Source organism: Acomys minous (assembly GCF_964271855.1).
Source record: "Acomys minous genome assembly, chromosome: 1".
NCBI classification, from domain to species: domain Eukaryota; kingdom Metazoa; phylum Chordata; class Mammalia; order Rodentia; family Muridae; genus Acomys; species Acomys minous.
The window spans coordinates 51,273,048-51,282,859 of NC_140483.1; the positions used below are offsets into that span (position 1 = coordinate 51,273,048).

Here is a 9,812-nt window from a genome sequence, read left to right on the forward strand (position 1 = left end):
ATTTGGATTGCTTTCATATATTTTGGGGAGTTTCTACTGCCCTAGGCTTCCATACCATCCTTTAAATGCCCCCTCAGCTCCAGCTTTCTCCCCATTCTCTCTCTCAGCTTAATCTTCCCTTCCCCCTTCCAACCTGATCCTAACATTTACATCCACATCTGCCCCAGTTCATTTTAAAATATATTCTATTTCCCCTTCCCAGGGAGATCCATATGCTCCACACCCTGTCCCTTCCTTTATACCTCACCTCTCTGGGTCTACATATTGTAGCTTGGTTATCATTTATTTAATGGCTATTATTCACATATAGGTGAATACATACTATATTTATAGTCCTGGATCTGGGTTACCTCACACACGGTGAGTTTTTTCTAGTTCCATCCATTTGCTTGATAATTTCATGATGTCATTTTTTGTTTTGTTTTAAACACCTGAGTAATAATACACTGTGAAAGTGTACCACAATTTTTTTTTATCCATTCTTCTGTTGAGGACTGCCTAGGCTGCTTCCACTTACTGGCTATTATTAATAGAACAACAATGAATATGGTTGAACAATTGTCATTGTGGTAGGATGAAGCATCCTTTGGGTATATGCCCAGGAGTGGTATAGCGGGATCTTAAGGTAGATTGATTCCCAACTTTCTGAGGAACCTCCATATTGATTTCCATAGTGACTGTATAAGTTTGTACTCTGACCAGCACTGGAGGAGTGTTCCCCTTGCTCCACATTCTTGCCAGCATGAGCTGTTATTTGTATTATTGATCTTATCCATTCTGATAGGTGTAAGATGGAATCTCAAAGTACTTTTTATTTGCATTGCCCTAGTGGCTAAGGATGTTTTGAATATTTCTTTAAGTGTTTCTTGGCCATTTCATATTCCTCTATTAAGAATTCCCTGTTTAGATCTGTTCCTTGTTTTTAAATTTATTTTCTAGTTTCTTGAGTTCTTTATATATTTTGGATATTAGTCCTCTGTTGGATGTGGAGTTGGTAAAAAAAATCTTTTTCCATTCTGTAGGTTACCACTGTGTGAATGCAATTGTCTTTTGCCTTACAGAAGCTTTTCGGTTTTATTAGGTCACATTTATTAATTGTTGATCTTAATGGCTGAGCTATCAGTGTTCTGGTCAGAAAGTAGTCTCTTGTGCCAGTACATTCTAGGCTATTCTCCACTTTTATTCTATCAGGTTCAGTGCATCTGGCTTTATTTTGAGGTCTTTGATCCACTTAGACTTGAATTTTGTGCAGGGTGATAAGAATGAATGTATTTGCATTCTTCTACATGTAGACATCCAGTTGGACCAGCACCATTTGTTGAAGATGCTTTCCTTTTTCCAGTGTGTAGTTCTAGCTTCTTTATAAAAAATCAGGTGTCCATATGTGTGTAGATTCATTAATATCTGGGTCTTCAATTCAATTACATTGATTAATGTGTCTGTTTTTATGCCAATACCATGGTTTGATGTTGTTGTTGTTGTTACTGTTACTTTAACTCTGCAGTACACCTTGTGGTGAGACCCTCAGGAATTCTCGTATTGTTCAGAATTTTAGCTTTCCTGTTTTTTGTTTGTTTGCTTTTTGTTTTGTTGTTGTTGGTTTTGTTGTTATTGTTTCCCCATTATAAAGTTGGGAATACTCCTCTCCATGTCTGTGAACAATTGTGTTGGAGTTTTGATGGGAGGGTTTGCATTGAAGCTGTAGATTGTTTTTGGTAGAATGGCCATTTTTACTATGTTAATCCTATCGACCCATGAGCATGGGAGATCGTCCCATTTTCTGATATCTTCTTCAATTTCTTTCTTCAAAGACTTGAAACTTTTAATCATGTAAGCCCTTCACTTGCTTAGTTACAGTTTCTCAGGGATATTTTATATTATTTCAGACTATTGTGAAAGTTGTTCTTTTCCTGATTTATTTTTTAGTCTGTTTATTTGCATACAGGAGAGCTACTGGTTATTTATTCATTTATTTGCATTACTATTGTATACAGGTACCTTGCTGAAAGTGATTATCCGCTGTAGAAGTTTGCTGGTGGAATTTTTAGGGTCACATATATATCATTATATCATCTGCAAATAAAAATACTTTGACTGCTTTCTTCCCAACTTGTATCCCCTTGATCTCCTTCAGTTGTTTTCTCTTTCTAGCTAAAACTTCAAGTATTATATTAAATAGGTCTACCTTATCTTATTCCTGAATTGCTTTGAGTTTCTCTCCGTTTAACTTGATGTTGGCTATAGGCTTGCTGTAAACTGCATTTATTGTGTTGAGGAAATTCCATCGTTCCCTAATCTCTCCAAGATTTTTATCGTGAAGGCATATTGGATTTTGTCAAAAGCCTTTTCTGCATCTAATGAGATGATTGTGTGTTTATTTTCCCTTCAGTTTGTTTATCTGGTAGATTATGTTACTGAGTTTTGTATGTTGAACCATCCCTGAATCTCTGGGATGAAGCCTAGTTGATCATGGTGGATGATCTTTTTGATGTGTATTTTGATTTGATTTGCAAGTCTTTTATTGAGTATTTTTTGCATCTGCGTTCTTAAGGGAAATTGGTCTGTAATTTTTGGGTGTCAGGATAAATGTGGCCTCATAAGGTGAACTGAGCAATATTCTTCTCTTTCTATTTTGTAAAATAATTTCAGGAGTATTGGTGTTAATTTTTTTTTTAAGTCTATTAGAATATTGCACTAAAACCACCTGGACCTGAGACTTTTGGGGGAGGGGAGACTTTTAATTATTGCTTCTATTTTACTAGGAGTAATAGGTCTATTTAAATTGCTCATCTGATCCTACTTTAACTTTATTAAGTGCTGCCTATTAAGAAAATTATCCATTTCCATTAGATTTCCCTTTTTGGTGAAATACAGGGTTTTAAAATGTTTCTTTATGATTGTCTGGATTTCTTTAGCATCTTTGTTATGCTTTACGTGTTATTTCTAATTTTTTAAATTTGCATACTATCTTTTTGCTTTTTAATTAGTTTGTATAAGCATTTGTCTATCGTGCTGATTTTCTCAAATAACCAGTTCTTTATTTTATTAAATCTTTCCATTGTTTCCTTTGTTTCTATTTTATTCATTTCAGCCATTAGTTTGAGTATTTCCTGCCTTTTACTCCTCTTGGGGTGATTATTTTTTATTGTTCTAGAGATTTCAGGTATGCTTTTAAGTTGCTAGTATGAGATTTCTCCTTACCTATCTGTCTGTCTGTCTGTTTGTCTAATGTAGAATCTTAGCACTATGAGCTTGCCTCTTAAAACTACTCTCATTGTGTCACATAAGTTTGGATATGCTATGTATTCATTTTCATTGCATTCCAAAAAGTCTTTCATTTCTTTCTTATTTCTGTCTTAACTTAGTTATCATTTGGTAGAGAGTTGTTCAGTTTCCATGAGTTTGCAAGATTTCTGTTCTTCTTTTATTTTTGATATCCAACTTTAATTCATGGTAGACTGATAAAGTATAGAGAGTTACTTCAATTTTTTTTTTTTAACATCTGTTGAGACTTAATTTGTGTCTGGGTATGTGGTCAATATTGGAGAAAGTTCTACAAATTGCTGAGAAGAAAGTATATTCTGTTAGGTCCATTTGGCTTATAATGTCTTTGTTAGTTCGAGAATTTTCGTGCTTAGTTTTTGTCTGGATGACCTGTCCATTGATGAGAGTTTGGTATTGAAGTCTCCCACCTGGGATTATTTCATTTTCTGTATTCTGTTGGGGAAGCTTGCCTCTGTAGATATTCTTTGAATGCCTAAAATTTTCATTTCTTGTATTTCCTCAGTTTGGATTTTTTTCAGTGAGGTATATGGGGGTCAATATGTGATTTATGCTGTAGTAGTGTTTCTTTTACAACCTTGGGAGCCCTTGTGTTTGTGGAATAGATGTTAAGGATTGAAATGTCATCTTGGTAGTTTGTTGTTGTTGTTGTTTGTCTATTTATTTGTTTGTTTAATTAATATGTTATGTTCTTTCCTATATATTTTGTCTAATTTTGGTTTGAAGTTTATTTTGTTAGTTATTAAAGTAACTATACTAGGTTGCCATTTATTAGAATAAGGATATTCTTAGCAAATGGACCAAAGATTATTTTCTCAAAAATATTTTTATTCCAGTAAATAAAACAGAAACAAAGAGAACAAAACGAAGAACCAATGAAAGAAAAAGTTAGTTCTTTGAGAAAATCATCTTAGGTTCATTTTCTTGGAATATCTTTACCAACTCTTTATACCCTTTGATGTCAATGCATGTTTTTTTAATGTAGCAGAAGGATGGATCCTGTTTTTTCACATCTATTCTTTGAATATGTGTTTTTGTGTTGGGACCAATGATCAATGATTGTTAATTTCTCTTATTTTTATTGTTGTTGTTGTTGTGTGTTTGTATGTGCACATGTGTGTTTCCATTCTTTTGATATTGCTGGTGTGAAATAATGAATTTCATGTGTCATCATGGATATAGTTAACCTCATTTAGGTTTAAATTTTTCTTCTAGCTCCTTCTATAGGACTAGGTTTGTACATAGCTATAGATTAAACTTGGGTTTTATCATGGAATATCTTATTTTTCTGTGATAATTGAAAGTTTTTCTGGGTATAGTAGTTTGGACTGGCATCTGTGGTCTCTTAGAATCTGAAGCACATCTGTACAGGCCCTTCTGCCTTTTGAGGGTCCATTCAGAAGTCAGGTGTAATTCTAATGGTCTGCCAATATATCTTAGTTGGTCTTTTTCCTTGCAGATTTTAACATTCCTTTTTATTATTAGTGTTTTGATTAATATGTGTTGTGGTGACTTTATTTTCTGGTATAATTAGTGTTCTGTATGATTTTTACACCATTATAGAAATCTCCTTCTTTTTTCTTTTTTTAAAAATATTTTATTAATTTATTCATATTACATCTCAATTGCTAGCCCATCCCTTGTATCCTCCCATTCCTCCCTCCCTCCCACTTCCTCCCTACTCCCCCTCCTATGTCTGTGACTGAGGAAGAATCTCATTTAGATTAGGAAAATTTTCTTCTATGATTTTGTCGAAAACGTTTTCTGGTCTCTTAGCTTGTTTTCTTCTCCTTCCTCTATACTTATTATTCTTAAGCTTGGTCTTTTCATAGTGTCTCCTATATCCTGCATGTTTTGTGTCAGGAGTTTTTGAGGATTTAACATTTTCTTTCGTCAGTGTGTCCATTTTTTTCCCCTCATATCTCCAGCACCTGAGGTTCTTTCTTCCATCTCTTGTATTCTGTTGAAGTTTATCTCTGTAGAGCCTATTCAGATTCCTAAATTTTTCATTTCCAGCATTTCCTCAGTTTGCGTTTTCTTTATTGATTCTATTTCCAATTTTAGGTCTTGAACAGTTTTATCCATTTTCTTCTAGTGTCTATTTATGTTTTCCTGGATTTCTTTAAGAGGTTTATTCATTTTCTCTTTAAAGGCCCCTATCATGTTCATAAAGTCTGTTTTAAGATCTTTTTCTTGTGCTTCTGCTGTTTTGGAATATTCAGCGCCTGCTGGGGTGGGATAGCTGATGTCTAGTGAAGACATATTGCCCTAAATGTTATTTATTGTCTGTAGGTGTTCACAGGAGGGAAAAGAACAGTGTGTTCAACCAGGATTCTGCATATTTCGTCTCCTTGGGATGCGGGGAGACAGCAACAGAGAGGGCCCCCAGAGGGTCTTCCACAGCACTGGGGTAAGACCGGAGGATTGGATCTAGAGAAGCAGGAGGAGAGGGGAAGATCTGCAGCCAGCCTACCTGCCTTCCTGGCAGGAGTGGTCTAAGTTAGCAGGGATTACATGCTGTATTTGGGGGCTGGGATAAAGAAACAAGTTAAGAAGGTCTGTGGAATCCATAAGACATGTGGACAGAGGGAGAAGGAAGGCTGCAGGAGGCGTTCTGTGCAGAGTTAGGGATGAGACTTGGGGATTGGACTTGGGGGAAGTGGTGAAAGTCTTCAGTTAGCTTCCCTGGTTCCCTGGGCTGTGCAGCTGTTATGTTCACAGCGAGTGCCTGCTGGTGTTTGAGGCTGGGATACTGGGATGAATTGGGGGAGGAAAGGTTGGAGGAGATCTTTGTGATCATTAGGAATGAGGTCAGAGAGGAGAGGGAAAAATGCAGCTGGTTCTCTGCCACAAAGCTGGAGATATAGCAGGGGAAACTGGATCTGGAGGAGCCCAAAGAGAGCTGTCGGTCTGCCTTCAGCATATTTATTGTCCTGGCTGGAGTGGCCCTTGAGTTGGTATGGGTGCCTGCTTCTGTTGAGGGCTTGGGACAGAGCAATAAGTTGGTGGAAGAAGGTTAGGAGAGAAGATCTGTGGGATGTACAGGAGGTAGGAACAGGTGGGCAGGAAAGGCTGCCACAGGCATTCTGCTGCAGAGCTGGGGGTGAAGCTGGGATACTTTTATATTTTTAAGGATATCTATAATTGTTCTACTAATTTATAGTCCAATCAGCAGTGAGTAATCATTCCTCTTTCCCCATATCCTCATCAGCTTTGTTGTCATATGTATTGATGCCAGAAATTGACTGGGTTAAGGTAGAAATCTCAAAGTATATTTAATTTGCATTTTCTTGATGCAATGGATGTTAAATACGTGCTTATTGGCCATCTGGGTTTCTTCTTTTGGGAATGGTCACTTTGGTAGCTCATTGATTGATCGATACTTGTAAATTTTAGTGTTTAATTTTTGCTATTCTTTGTACACTGTGGATATTTGACTCCTGTCTGAACTATAATTGGTCAAGATTTTTGCCTATTCTGTGGCCTTTCTATGCTGCTGACAGTTACTGTTGCTTTGGAATTAGTATGGTTTTTTATTTTTCCATTTTCTTTCCTTTTTTTTTAAACCATATATCTTGAACTCAGGGTCTTATATATCTACCACTACACCTCCAGCAGGAAGGGAGAAATCGTGTGTCACCAACAGCATATCCAGTCTATTCCATTCCAGCTGACAATGACAGTTACAGATGTATCACTAATACGTCAGGCAATTATGACTTAAGACTATTTTTTTTATCACAGAAAAAGTGTATATATGTGTAAATTTCATTATTTGGATATAATAATCCCCTCTTCCACATGTCACACAGGAGGGCACTATCTTCAGAAGGGCAAAATAATCTATAATCTAGATAGTGGTCTTACAATGTTTTAAACATCAGAACTCTGAGTGGTTATTAAGACATTCCTATCCCTGTATTTCCTAGATCCACCCTCTGAACTCCCATGTTCATCTGTTCTTTATTGTATTCTTCTTTATATACCTAGAGTATTTAACATTACAGTTCCAAATCTTTGTAGCTTCTAAAGTGCTTTATATGGTGCTTTAGCTATGGTCTGAACTCAACAGTATGGATAATCTGTGGTTTCTGTCATGGGCTTAACATTGAGACCACCTGGAAATGCTTTGAGAAATACTGATATCACCAACTCTCCCTAAACTAATTGGGCAATCTCTACACAGGTTCTAGTACAACCAGGGTAAGATCCACTAAACTATACATACCCTAAAGACCTCAAGGACTACCAAATAACACATTTCCAAATTCTTCTGGTTGGCTTATGAGTATATGGATGGTCTGCGCATGTGTGGGTAGAGAACTACACAATAGCAGAATTATATGACAGGATTCCTTTTTTGTTTTTAGATGTGTTCTCCTTGTTTCAATTTAAGTTTTGGTTCAGAGGTCTGAGGAAGTGGCTCAGTATCTAAAAGAACTTGCTCTTTTTTTTTTTTGTAGAGGATCCGGGCTCAGTTTCCAGCAGCCACACGGTGCCTCACAACTGTCTGTGATTCCAGTTCCGCCAGTTCCAATGCCATCTCCTAGCCTCCATGGGCACTGCACACATGTGATGGACTAACACACATGCAAGGTCAAGTATTGGTGCACATAAAATAAAAATAAACAAAATGTCTTTTAAGTGTTTATAAAATTGTTTATAAAATGTCTTGCTTACACATTAGGCACACATTGTTTAAAATGAAATATTCCGCCTTGAATGGAATTTAGAAAACTTGGGCTTGAGCTCATTGTTTTTCTGTTTTTATGTAAGGATTGATGGGATGAATTGACTGATACGACTGATGACTTGAGGGCCACTAAGTGAAAACTACAATGAAAGAGTCTTCGTTGCTGTTTTTGAACATGAGGGGCCTTCTTTCTCCATCACACCTTGACTGCCTCGGTGTCGAGGGGCAGTCCCTGGGGACAACTCAGTGGACATGCCTCTCTTCGCCACCTATCCCTCTGAGCAGGATGTGGAGAAAGCAACTAGTGAGTTGAGTACAGCTGAGGACTGGGATCTCATCTGGGATATTTATGATAAGGCTGGCTAATCTCGCACTGGACCTAAAGACTGACTTCCCTCTATTAGGAGAGGAAGAGCCGTAAAGAACCCCTTGTTGCTAGGCAACCTTTAACTCTTCTTAGGAGAACGTGTCTCAAACTGTGGCAAAGTCTTTCACTTACAAGTCTGTTCAGGAGATTTTGCTAGTGAAGTAAACAGTGTGTTAAATAAGGGTCATCCTAAAGTATGTGAAAAATTAAAGGCACTTACGGTGGAAAGGACAGATGAAATTTAAGAACGATCCACAGCTTAGTCTCATATCGGCAATGATTAAGAAACTTACGGAACAAAGTGTTACAATCCCAGCTATTGTACTCAGGCTATAGAGCAAGTGAAAGCAAGCCCTGCTCTGGTAGCCAAGGATCCTGGCACTGTGGCGAACAGGAAGGAAGACGATTTGGCAAACGATGTTGAGTTGTCGGCAAAGGCAGCAGTCAATTACCCTTTCCACTTTGTATCCAAGCACATCTAGTTTCTTAACTAACCACCAACACGAAGGCAGAAAAGTTCATAGTGTGTACGACTTTGAAGCTGCTGAGGATAACGAGCTTACTTTTAAAACTGCTGCTGCACCTGCTGATGTCACCATATACCAGAATGCAGGACCTAATATGTCTCAGATGCATCAGCCCTCAGCCTCAAACAGGAGGCAGCCACCTCAGCCACAGCCAGCATATTCTCAGAAGGCTCTGCTACAGAACTTGACGTTCCTCTTGGTGGCATGCTTCTGCTGATGCGACTGTGTTAGGAGATTCACTAACACCCTAAGATTTGTTTCCCTTAGCTTTATAGGAGTCCATCTTGGTCAAGTTCAAATACTCAAGTGGTAGAACTGTCTTCAATTTGCACTGACTTTTTAGAGGTCTGTCCCTCCCCCGCAGAATGAAACTACTCACAACATTTATTTCTTTTCATAATATGAAGATTTTTTTTGCAAGATTATTGTCTTGTAAGGGTACCTGGTTGATAACATTCAAAAGTTCAAAAACTGCTATGGCAAATGTTACATTCATATATTGACTTGTAACTTCATTAGTGGCCATTTGAATTATAATGTGAAGAAGGTGAATATACTTAACACTGTGTTAAATTAATTTACATTGTTGTTTTATTGTAATCATGAACAACTCTTATGTTTGCTAATGTTTTGTGTAAATTAAAAGAGCACTATCTTTTTAAGCTACAAGAGAACCAAGTTGTAGCACACTGACCTGAAGGAATTGTCGCCCTATTGTAGTGTCACATTAAATTGACCCTTTCTTTTACTAATTGTGATTTAAAAATTACAATGAAATATAAGTTATAGACTTCTATTATATAAGTTTATATGCTAGACTTCTGCTAGTGATCAGAATTCCTGAGGCTGGCACACATCCAGCTAGCTTGAATTACAATTCTGTGAGCATAGCCAATGGCATGGCTAAAAACAGCAAGAATGAAAATAGCAAAAGTCAGATTGG

General features: G+C 37.1%; 1 pseudogene across 1 annotated transcript; it reads left to right on the top strand.

Annotated features, from left to right (window-relative positions):
* Positions 1-8,040: 8,040 nt before the first annotated feature.
* On the top strand, positions 8,041-9,086 carry LOC311606381 (signal transducing adapter molecule 1-like; annotated as a pseudogene). The gene has a single exon. The product of its transcript is annotated as a signal transducing adapter molecule 1-like (transcript).
* Positions 9,087-9,812: the final 726 nt, after the last annotated feature.